Genomic DNA, 10,005 nt, shown 5'->3' on the forward strand with positions numbered 1-10,005 from the left:
AAAATAGGAAGATCTCTCCATAAGGATGGTTTTTATACTGTACTTCCACAATCTGCTGGCAGTGCAAAAAAATAAGCTGCAGATCTCCTTAGGCTGAGTCATGGTGCTTTGGGGCAGGGACCATGCATATCATGGGAATATTTCACAGTTTCTGCTCTGTTTTCAGTGTATGACACCAAAACACCCACCTGATGACATCCTTTCAAGAGCAAAGGCAGCAATTTGCAGAATTCCGCTTCTTAGGGGAAGTGAGAAATTGCTGAGCTGACACCAAGTCCTGCAGTGTCCCTGTCACCTGCAGAGCCACCGCATCCTCGCCACGGTAGCGGGCATTGTGACAAAGGTTCTATGTCAGCTGGGTGTGGCAGCCAGGCGCCCCCTAGGGGATGGGGAGCCTGTCAGCCCCGGGCCTGTCACTGCCTAGTGTCCCTGCTGCCACCAGCCAGGCCTCTGAAAACTTGTCAAACCATGCCCAGACTTGGGGCCAGTTTGGCCCAAAGTCTCCAAGAGACAAGTCGGGAAGAAAGATATGGGACAGAGGGAGAAAGCGAAGGGAGCAGGAGAAAGGGAAGGAAGAATAAAAAGTAGTGTTGGGCTGCAGGAGTGAGATGGAGGAATTGCAAGAAAAGAGGCAGGAAGCAGGAGAGTGAGAGAAAAGGAAAGAAGAGACATGCAGCCAGACGAGGGTTTAGTGAGACAGGATGGGACAGAGAACAGGATGAGAAGGACATAAGGCAAGGCTGGGACAGGGAAGGACAGGCAAGGCAAGGTTAGCCTGCAGGACATGTTTTTGCTTTATAGTTTCTAGCACATTTGTCTTCAGACTAGGAGGAAAGCCATAAGACCGTATGGATTAGGCCCAAGCAAAAACCCCAGCTACTTGAGACACTTAGACTAAGCCTAAAATAGGAAGATCTCTCCATAAGGATGGTTTTTATACTGTACTTCCACAATCTGCTGGCAGTGCAAAAAAATAAGCTGCAGATCTCCTTAGGCTGAGTCATGGTGCTTTGGGGCAGGGACCATGCATATCATGGGAATATTTCACAGTTTCTGCTCTGTTTTCAGTGTATGACACCAAAACACCCACCTGATGACATCCTTTCAAGAGCAAAGGCAGCAATTTGCAGAATTCCGCTTCTTAGGGGAAGTGAGAAATTGCTGAGCTGACACCAAGTCCTGCAGTGTCCCTGTCACCTGCAGAGCCACCGCATCCTCGCCACGGTAGCGGGCATTGTGACAAAGGTTCTATGTCAGCTGGTTGTGGCAGCCAGGCGCCCCCTAGGGGATGGGGAGCCTGTCAGCCCCGGGCCTGTCACTGCCTAGTGTCCCTGCTGCCACCAGCCAGGCCTCTGAAAACTTGTCAAACCATGCCCAGACTTGGGGCCAGTTTGGCCCAAAGTCTCCAAGAGACAAGTCGGGAAGAAAGATATGGGACAGAGGGAGAAAGCGAAGGGAGCAGGAGAAAGGGAAGGAAGAATAAAAAGTAGTGTTGGCCTGCAGGAGTGAGATGGAGGAATTGCAAGAAAAGAGGCAGGAAGCAGGAGAGTGAGAGAAAAGGAAAGAACAGACATGCAGCCAGACGAGGGTTTAGTGAGACAGGATGGGACAGAGAACAGGATGAGAAGGACATAAGGCAAGGCTGGGACAGGGAAGGACAGGCAAGGCAAGGTTAGCCTGCAGGACATGTTTTTGCTTTATAGTTTCTAGCACATTTGTCTTCAGACTAGGAGGAAAGCCATAAGACCGTATGGATTAGGCCCAAGCAAAAACCCCAGCTACTTGAGACACTTAGACTAAGCCTAAAATAGGAAGATCTCTCCATAAGGATGGTTTTTATACTGTACTTCCACAATCTGCTGGCAGTGCAAAAAAATAAGCTGCAGATCTCCTTAGGCTGAGTCATGGTGCTTTGGGGCAGGGACCATGCATATCATGGGAATATTTCACAGTTTCTGCTCTGTTTTCAGTGTATGACACCAAAACACCCACCTGATGACATCCTTTCAAGAGCAAAGGCAGCAATTTGCAGAATTCCGCTTCTTAGGGGAAGTGAGAAATTGCTGAGCTGACACCAAGTCCTGCAGTGTCCCTGTCACCTGCAGAGCCACCGCATCCTCGCCACGGTAGCGGGCATTGTGACAAAGGTTCTATGTCAGCTGGGTGTGGCAGCCAGGCGCCCCCTAGGGGATGGGGAGCCTGTCAGCCCCGGGCCTGTCACTGCCTAGTGTCCCTGCTGCCACCAGCCAGGCCTCTGAAAACTTGTCAAACCATGCCCAGACTTGGGGCCAGTTTGGCCCAAAGTCTCCAAGAGACAAGTCGGGAAGAAAGATATGGGACAGAGGGAGAAAGCGAAGGGAGCAGGAGAAAGGGAAGGAAGAATAAAAAGTAGTGTTGGCCTGCAGGAGTGAGATGGAGGAATTGCAAGAAAAGAGGCAGGAAGCAGGAGAGTGAGAGAAAAGGAAAGAACAGACATGCAGCCAGACGAGGGGTTATTGAGATAGGATGGGACAGAGAACAGGATGAGAAGGACATAAGGCAAGGCTGGGACAGGCAAGGACAGGCAAGGCAAGGCTAGGCTGCAGGACATTTTTTTGCTTTATAGTTTCTAGCACATTCGTCTACAGACTAGGAGGAAAGCCATAAGACCGTATGGATTAGGCCCAAGCAAAAACCCCAGCTATTTGAGACACTTAGACTAAGCCTAAAATACCAAGATCTCTCCATAAGGATGGTTTTTATACTGTACTTCCACAATCTGCTGGCAGTACAAAAAAATAAGTTGCAGATCTCCTTAGGCTGAGTCATGGTGCTTTGGGGCAGGGACCATGCATATCATGGGAATATTTCACAGTTTCTGCTCTGTTTTCAGCGTATGACACCAAAACACCCACCTGATCATCCTTTCAAGAGCAAAGGCAGCAATTTGCAGAATTCCGCTTCTTAGGGGAAGTGAGAAATTGCTGAGCTGACACCAAGTCCTGCAGTGTCCCTGTCACCTGCAGAGCCACCGCATCCTCGCCACGGTAGCGGGCATTGTGACAAAGGTTCTATGTCAACTGGGTGTGGCAGCCAGGCGCCCCCTAGGGGATGGGGAGCCTGTCAGCCCCAGGCCTGTCACTGCCTGGTGTTCCTGCTGCCACCAGCCAGGCCTCTGAAAACTTGTCAAACCATGCCCAGACTTGGGGCCAGTTTGGCCCAAAGTCTCCAAGAGACAAGTCGGGAAGAAAGATATGGGACAGAGGGAGAAAGCGAAGGGAGCAGGAAAAAGGGAAGGAAGAATATAAAGGAGTGTTGGGCTGCAGGAGTGAGATGGAGGAATTGCAAGAAAAGAGGCAGGAAGCAGGAGAGTGAGAGAAAAGGAAAGAAGAGACATGCAGCCAGACGAGGGTTTAGTGAGACAGGATGGGACAGAGAACAGGATGAGAAGGACATAAGGCAAGGCTGGGACAGGGAAGGACAGGCAAGGCAAGGTTAGCCTGCAGGACATGTTTTTGCTTTATAGTTTCTAGCACATTTGTCTTCAGACTAGGAGGAAAGCCATAAGACCGTATGGATTAGGCCCAAGCAAAAACCCCAGCTACTTGAGACACTTAGACTAAGCCTAAAATAGGAAGATCTCTCCATAAGGATGGTTTTTATACTGTACTTCCACAATCTGCTGGCAGTGCAAAAAAATAAGCTGCAGATCTCCTTAGGCTGAGTCATGGTGCTTTGGGGCAGGGACCATGCATATCATGGGAATATTTCACAGTTTCTGCTCTGTTTTCAGCGTATGACACCAAAACACCCACCTGATGACATCCTTTCAAGAGCAAAGGCAGCAATTTGCAGAATTCCGCTTCTTCGGGGAAGTGAGAAATTGCTGAGCTGACACCAAGTCCTGCAGTGTCCCTGTCACCTGCAGAGCCACCGCATCCTCGCCACGGTAGCGGGCATTGTGACAAAGGTTCTATGTCAGCTGGGTGTGCCAGCCAGGCGCCCCCTAGGGGATGGGGATCCTGTCAGCCCCGGGCCTGTCACTGCCTGGTGTCCCTGCTGCCACCAGCCAGGCCTCTGAAAACTTGTCAAACCATGCCCAGACTTGGGGCCAGTTTGGCCCAAAGTCTCCAAGAGACAAGTCGGGAAGAAAGATATGGGACAGAGGGAGAAAAGGAAGGGAGCAGGAGAAAGGGAAGGAAGAATAAAAAGTAGTGTTGGCCTGCAGGAGTGAAATGGAGGAATTGCAAGAAAAGAGGCAGGAAGCAGGAGAGTGAGAGAAAAGGAAAGAACAGACATGCAGCCAGATGAGGGTTTATTGAGATAGGATGGGACAGAGAACAGGATCAGAAGGACATAAGGAAAGGCTAGGACAGGCAAGGACAGGCAAGGCAAGGCTAGGCTGCAGGACATTTTTTTGCTTTATAGTTTCTAGCACATTTGACTTCGGACTAGGAGGAAAGCCATAAGACCGTATGGATTAGGCCCAAGCAAAAACCCCAGCTACTTGAGACACTTAGACTAAGCCTAAAATACGAAGATCTCTCCATAAGGATGGTTTTTATACTGTACTTTCACAATCTGCTGGCAGTACAAAAAGATAAGCTGCAGATCTCCTTAGGCTGAGTCATGGTGCTTTGGGGCAGGGACAATGCATATCATGGAAATATTTCACAGTTTCTGCTCTGTTTTCAGTGTATGACACAAAACCACCCACCTGATGACATCCTTTCAAGAGCAAAGGCAGCAATTTGCAGAATTCCGCTTCTTAGCGGAAGTGGGAAATTACTGAGCTGACACCAAGTCCTGCAGTGTCCCTGTCACCTGCAGAGCCACCGCATCCTCGCCACGGTAGCGGGCATTGTGACAAAGGTTCTATGTCAGCTGGGTGTGCCAGCCAGGCGCCCCCTAGGGGATGGGGAGCCTGTCAGCCCCGGGCCTGTCACTGCCTGCTGTCCCTGCTGCCACCAGCCAGGCCTCTGAAAACTTGTCAAACCATGCCCAGACTTGGGGCCAGTTTGGCCCAAAGTCTCCAAGAGACAAGTCGGGAAGAAAGATATGGGACAGAGGGAGAAAGCGAAGGGAGCAGGAGAAAGGGAAGGAAGAATAAAAAGTAGTGTTGGGCTGCAGGAGTGAGATGGAGGAATTGCAAGAAAAGAGGCAGGACGCAGGAGAGTGAGAGAAAAGGAAAGAAGAGACATGCAGCCAGACAAGGGGTTAGTGAGAGAGGATGGGACAGAGAACAGGATGAGAAGGACATAAGGCAAGGCTGGGACAGGCAAGGCAAGGCTAGGCTGCAAGACATGTTTTTGCTTTATAGTTTCTAGCACATTCGTCTTCAGACTAGGAGGAAAGCCATAAGACCGTATGGATTAGGCCCAAGCAAAAACCCCAGCTACCTGAGACACTTAGACTAAGCCTAAAATAGGAAGATTTCTCCATAAGGATGGCTTTTATACTGTACTTCCACAATCTGCTGGCAGTACAAAAAAATAAGCTGCAGATCTCCTTAGGCTGAGTCACGGTGCTTTGGGGCAGGGACCATGCATATCATGGGAATATTTCACAGTTTCTGCTCTGTTTTCAGTGTATGACACCAAAACACCCACCTGATGACGTCCTTTCAAGAGCAAAAACAGCAATTTGCAGAATTCCGCTTCTTAGGGGAAGTGAGAAATTGCTGAGCTGACACCAAGTCCTGCAGTGTCCCTGTCACCTGCAGAGCCACCGCATCCTCGCCACGGTAGCGGGCATTGTGACAAAGGTTCTATGTCAGCTGGGTGTGGCAGCCAGGCGCCCCCTAGGGGATGGGGAGCCTGTCAGCCCCGGACCTGTCACTGACTGGTGTCCCTGCTGCCACCAGCCAGGCCTCTGAAAACTTGTCAAACCATGCCCAGACATGGGGCCAGTTTGGCCCAAAGTCTCCAAGAGACAAGTCGGGAAGAAAGATATGGGACAGAGGGAGAAAGCGAAGGGAGCAGGAGAAAGGGAAGGAAGAATAAAAAGTAGTGTTGGGCTGCAGGAGTGAGATGGAGGAATTGCAAGAAAAGAGGCAGGAAGCAGGAGAGTGAGAGAAAAGGAAAGAAGAGACATGCAGCCAGACGAGGGGTTAGTGAGAGAGGATGGGACAGAGAATAGGATGAGAAGGACATAAGGCAAGTCTAGGACAGGCAAGGACAGGCAAGGCAAGGCTAGGCTGCAGGACATGTTTTTGCTTTATAGTTTCTAGCACATTTGTCTTCAGTCTAGGAGGAAAGCCATAAGACCGTATGGATTAGGCCCAAGCAAAAACCCCAGCTACTTGAGACACTTAGACTAAGCCTAAAATATGAAGATCTCTCCATAAGGATGGTTTTTATACTGTACTTCCACAATCTGCTCGCAGTACAAAAAAATAAGCTGCATTTCTCCTTAGGCTGAGTCATGGTGCTTTGGGGCAGGGACCATGCATATCATGGGAATATTTCACAGTTTCTGCTCTGTTTTCAGTGTATGACACCAAAACACCCACCTGATGACATCCTTTCAAGAGCAAAGGCAGCAATTTGCAGAATTCCGCTTCTTAGGGGAAGTGAGAAATTGCTGAGCTGACACCAAGTCCTGCAGTGTCCCTGTCACCTGCAGAGCCACCGCATCCTCGCGTCGGTAGCGGGCATTGTGACAAAGGTTCTATGTCAGCTGGGTGTGGCAGCCAGGCGCCCCCTAGGGGATGGGGAGCCTGTCAGCCCCGGGCCTGTCACTGCCTGCTGTCCCTGCTGTCACCAGCCAGGCCTCTGAAAACTTGTCAAACCATGCCCAGACTTGGGGCCAGTTTGGCCCAAAGTCTCCAAGAGACAAGTCGGGAAGAAAGATATGGGACAGAGGGAGAAAGCGAAGGGAGCCGGCGAAAGGGAAGGAAGAATAAAAAGTAGTGTTGGGCTGCAGGAGTTTGATGGAGGAATTGCAAGAAAAGAGGCAGGAAGCAGGAGAGTGAGAAAAAAGGAAAGAAGAGACAAGAAGCCAGACTAGGGATTAGTGAGAGAGGATGTGACAGAGAACAGGGTGAGAAGGAAATAAGGCAAGGCAAGGACAGGCAAGGACAGGCAAGGCAAGGCTAGGCTGCAGGACACTTTTTTGCTTTATAGTTTCTAGCACTTTCGTCTTCAGACTATGAGGAAAGCCATAAGACCGTATGGATTAGGCCCAAGCAAAAACCCCAGCTACCTGAGACACTTAGACTAAGCCTAAAATAGGAAGATTTCTCCATAAGGATGGCTTTTATACTGTACTTCCACAATCTGCTGGCAGTACAAAAAAATAAGCTGCAGATCTCCTTAGGCTGAGTCACGGTGCTTTGGGGCAGGGACCATGCATATCATGGGAATATTTCACAGTTTCTGCTCTGTTTTCAGTGTATTACACCAAAACACACACCTGATGACATCCTTTCAAGAGCAAAGGCAGCAATTTGCAGAATTCCGCTTCTTTGGGGAAGTGAGATATTGCTGAGCTGACACCAAGTCCTGCAGTGTCCCTGTCACCTGCAGAGTCACCGCATCCTCGCCACGGTAGCGGGCATTGTGAAAAAGGTTCTGTGTCAGCTGGGTGTGGCAGCCAGGCGCCCCCTAGGGGATGGGGTGCCTGTCAGCCCCGGGCCTGTCACTGCCTGCTGTCCCTGCTGTCACCAGCCAGGCCTCTGAAAACTTGTCAAACCATGCCCAGACTTGGGGCCAGTTTGGCCCAAAGTCTCCAAGAGACAAGTCGGGAAGAAAGATATGGGACAGAGGGAGAAAGCGAAGGGAGCCGGCGAAAGGGAAGGAAGAATAAAAAGTAGTGTTCAGCTGCAGGAGTGATATGAAGGAATTGCAAGAAAAGAGGCAGGAAGCAGGAGAGTGAGATAAAAGGAAAGAAGAGACATGCAGCCAGACGAGGGGTTAGTGAGAGAGGATGGAACAGAGAACAGGATGAGAAGGAAAGAAGGCAAGGCAAGGACAGGCAAGGACAGGCAAGGCAAGGCTAGGCTGCGGGACATATTTTTGCTTTATAGTTTCTAGCACATCCGTGTTCAGACTAGGAGGAAAGCCATAAGACCGTATGGATTAGGCCCAAGCAAAAACCCCAGCTACTTGAGACACTTAGACTAAGCCTAAAATAGGAAGATCTCTCCATAAGGATGGCTTATATACTGTACTTCCACAATCTGCTGGCAGTACAAAAAAATAAGCTGCAGATCTCCTTAGGCTGAGTCATGGTGCTTTGGGGCAGGGACCATGCATATCATGGGAATATTTCACAGTTTCTGCTCTGTTTTCAGTGTATTACACCAAAACACCCACCTGATAACATCCTTTCAAGAGCAAAGGCAGCAATTTGCAGAATTCCGCTTCTTAGGGGAAGTGAGAAATTGCTGAGCTGACACCAAGTCCTGCTGTGTATCTGTCACCTGCAGAGCCACCGCATCCTCGCCACGGTAGCGGGCATTGTGACAAAGGTTCTATGTCAGCTGGGTGTGGCAGCCAGGCGCCCCCTAGGGGATGGGGAGCCTGTCAGCCCCAGACCTATCACTGACTGGTGTCCCTGCAGCCACAAGCCAGGCCTCTGAAAACTTGTCAAACCATGCCCAGACTTGGGGCCAGTTTGGCCCAAAGTCTCCAAGAGACAAGTTGGGAAGAAAGATATGGGACAGAGGGAGAAAGTGAAGGGAGCAGGAGAAAGGGAAGGGAGAATAAAAAGTAGTGTTGGGCTGCAGGAGTGAGATGGAGGAATTGCAAGAAAAGAGGCAGGAAGCAGGAGAGTGAGATAAAAGAAAAGAACAGACATGCAGCCAGACGAGGGGTTAGTGAGACAGGATGAGACAGAGAACAGGATGAGAAGGACATAAGGCAAGCTAGGACAGGCAAGGACAGGCAAGGCAAGGCTAGGCTGCAGGACATGTTTTTGCTTTATAGTTTCTAGCACATTTGTATTCAGACTAGGAGAAAAGCAATAAGACCGTATGGATTAGGCCCAAGCAAAAGCCCCAGCTACTTGAGACACTTAGACTAAGCCTAAAATAGGAAGATCTCTCCATAAGGATGGTTTTTATACTGTACTTCCACAATCTGCTGGCAGTGCAAAAAAATAAGCTGCAGATCTCCTTAGGCTGAGTCATGGTGTTTTGGGGCAGGGACCATGCATATCATGGGAATATTTCACAGTTTCTGCTCTGTTTTCAGTGTATGACACCAAAACACCCACCTGATGACATCCTTTCAAGAGCAAAGGCAGCAATTTGCAGAATTCCGCTTCTTAGGGGAAGTGAGAAATTGCTGAGCTGACACCAAGTCCTGCAGTGTCCCTGTCACCTGCAGAGCCACCGCATCCTCGCCACGGTAGCGGGCATTGTGACAATGGTTCTATGTCAGCTGGGTGTGCCAGCCAGACGCCCCCTAGGGGATGGGGAGCCTGTCAGCCCCGGGCCTGTCACTGCCTGGTGTCCCTGCTGCCACCAGCCAGGCCTCTGAAAACTTGTCAAACCATGCCCAGACTTGGGGCCAGTTTGGCCCAAAGTCTCCAAGAGACAAGTCGGGAAGAAAGATATGGGACAGAGGGAGAAAGCGAAGGGAGCAGGAGAAAGGGAAGGAAGAATAAAAAGTAGTGTTGGGCTGCAGGAGTGAGATGGAGGAATTGCAAGAAAAGAGGCAGGACGCAGGAGAGTGAGAGAAAAGGAAAGAAGAGACATGCAGCCAGACAAGGGGTTAGTGAGAGAGGATGGGACAGAGAACAGGATGAGAAGGACATAAGGCAAGGCTGGGACAGGCAAGGCAAGGCTAGGCTGCAAGACATGTTTTTGCTTTATAGTTTCTAGCACATTCGTCTTCAGACTAGGAGGAAAGCCATAAGACCGTATGGATTAGGCCCAAGCAAAAACCCCAGCTACCTGAGACACTTAGACTAAGCCTAAAATAGGAAGATTTCTCCATAAGGATGGCTTTTATACTGTACTTCCACAATCTGCTGGCAGTACAAAAAAATAAGCTGCAGATCTCCTTAGGCTGAGTCACGGTG

This window comes from Columba livia, unplaced genomic scaffold (genome assembly GCF_036013475.1).
Source record: "Columba livia isolate bColLiv1 breed racing homer unplaced genomic scaffold, bColLiv1.pat.W.v2 Scaffold_105, whole genome shotgun sequence".
In the NCBI taxonomy this organism is placed as follows: Eukaryota; Metazoa; Chordata; class Aves; order Columbiformes; family Columbidae; genus Columba; species Columba livia.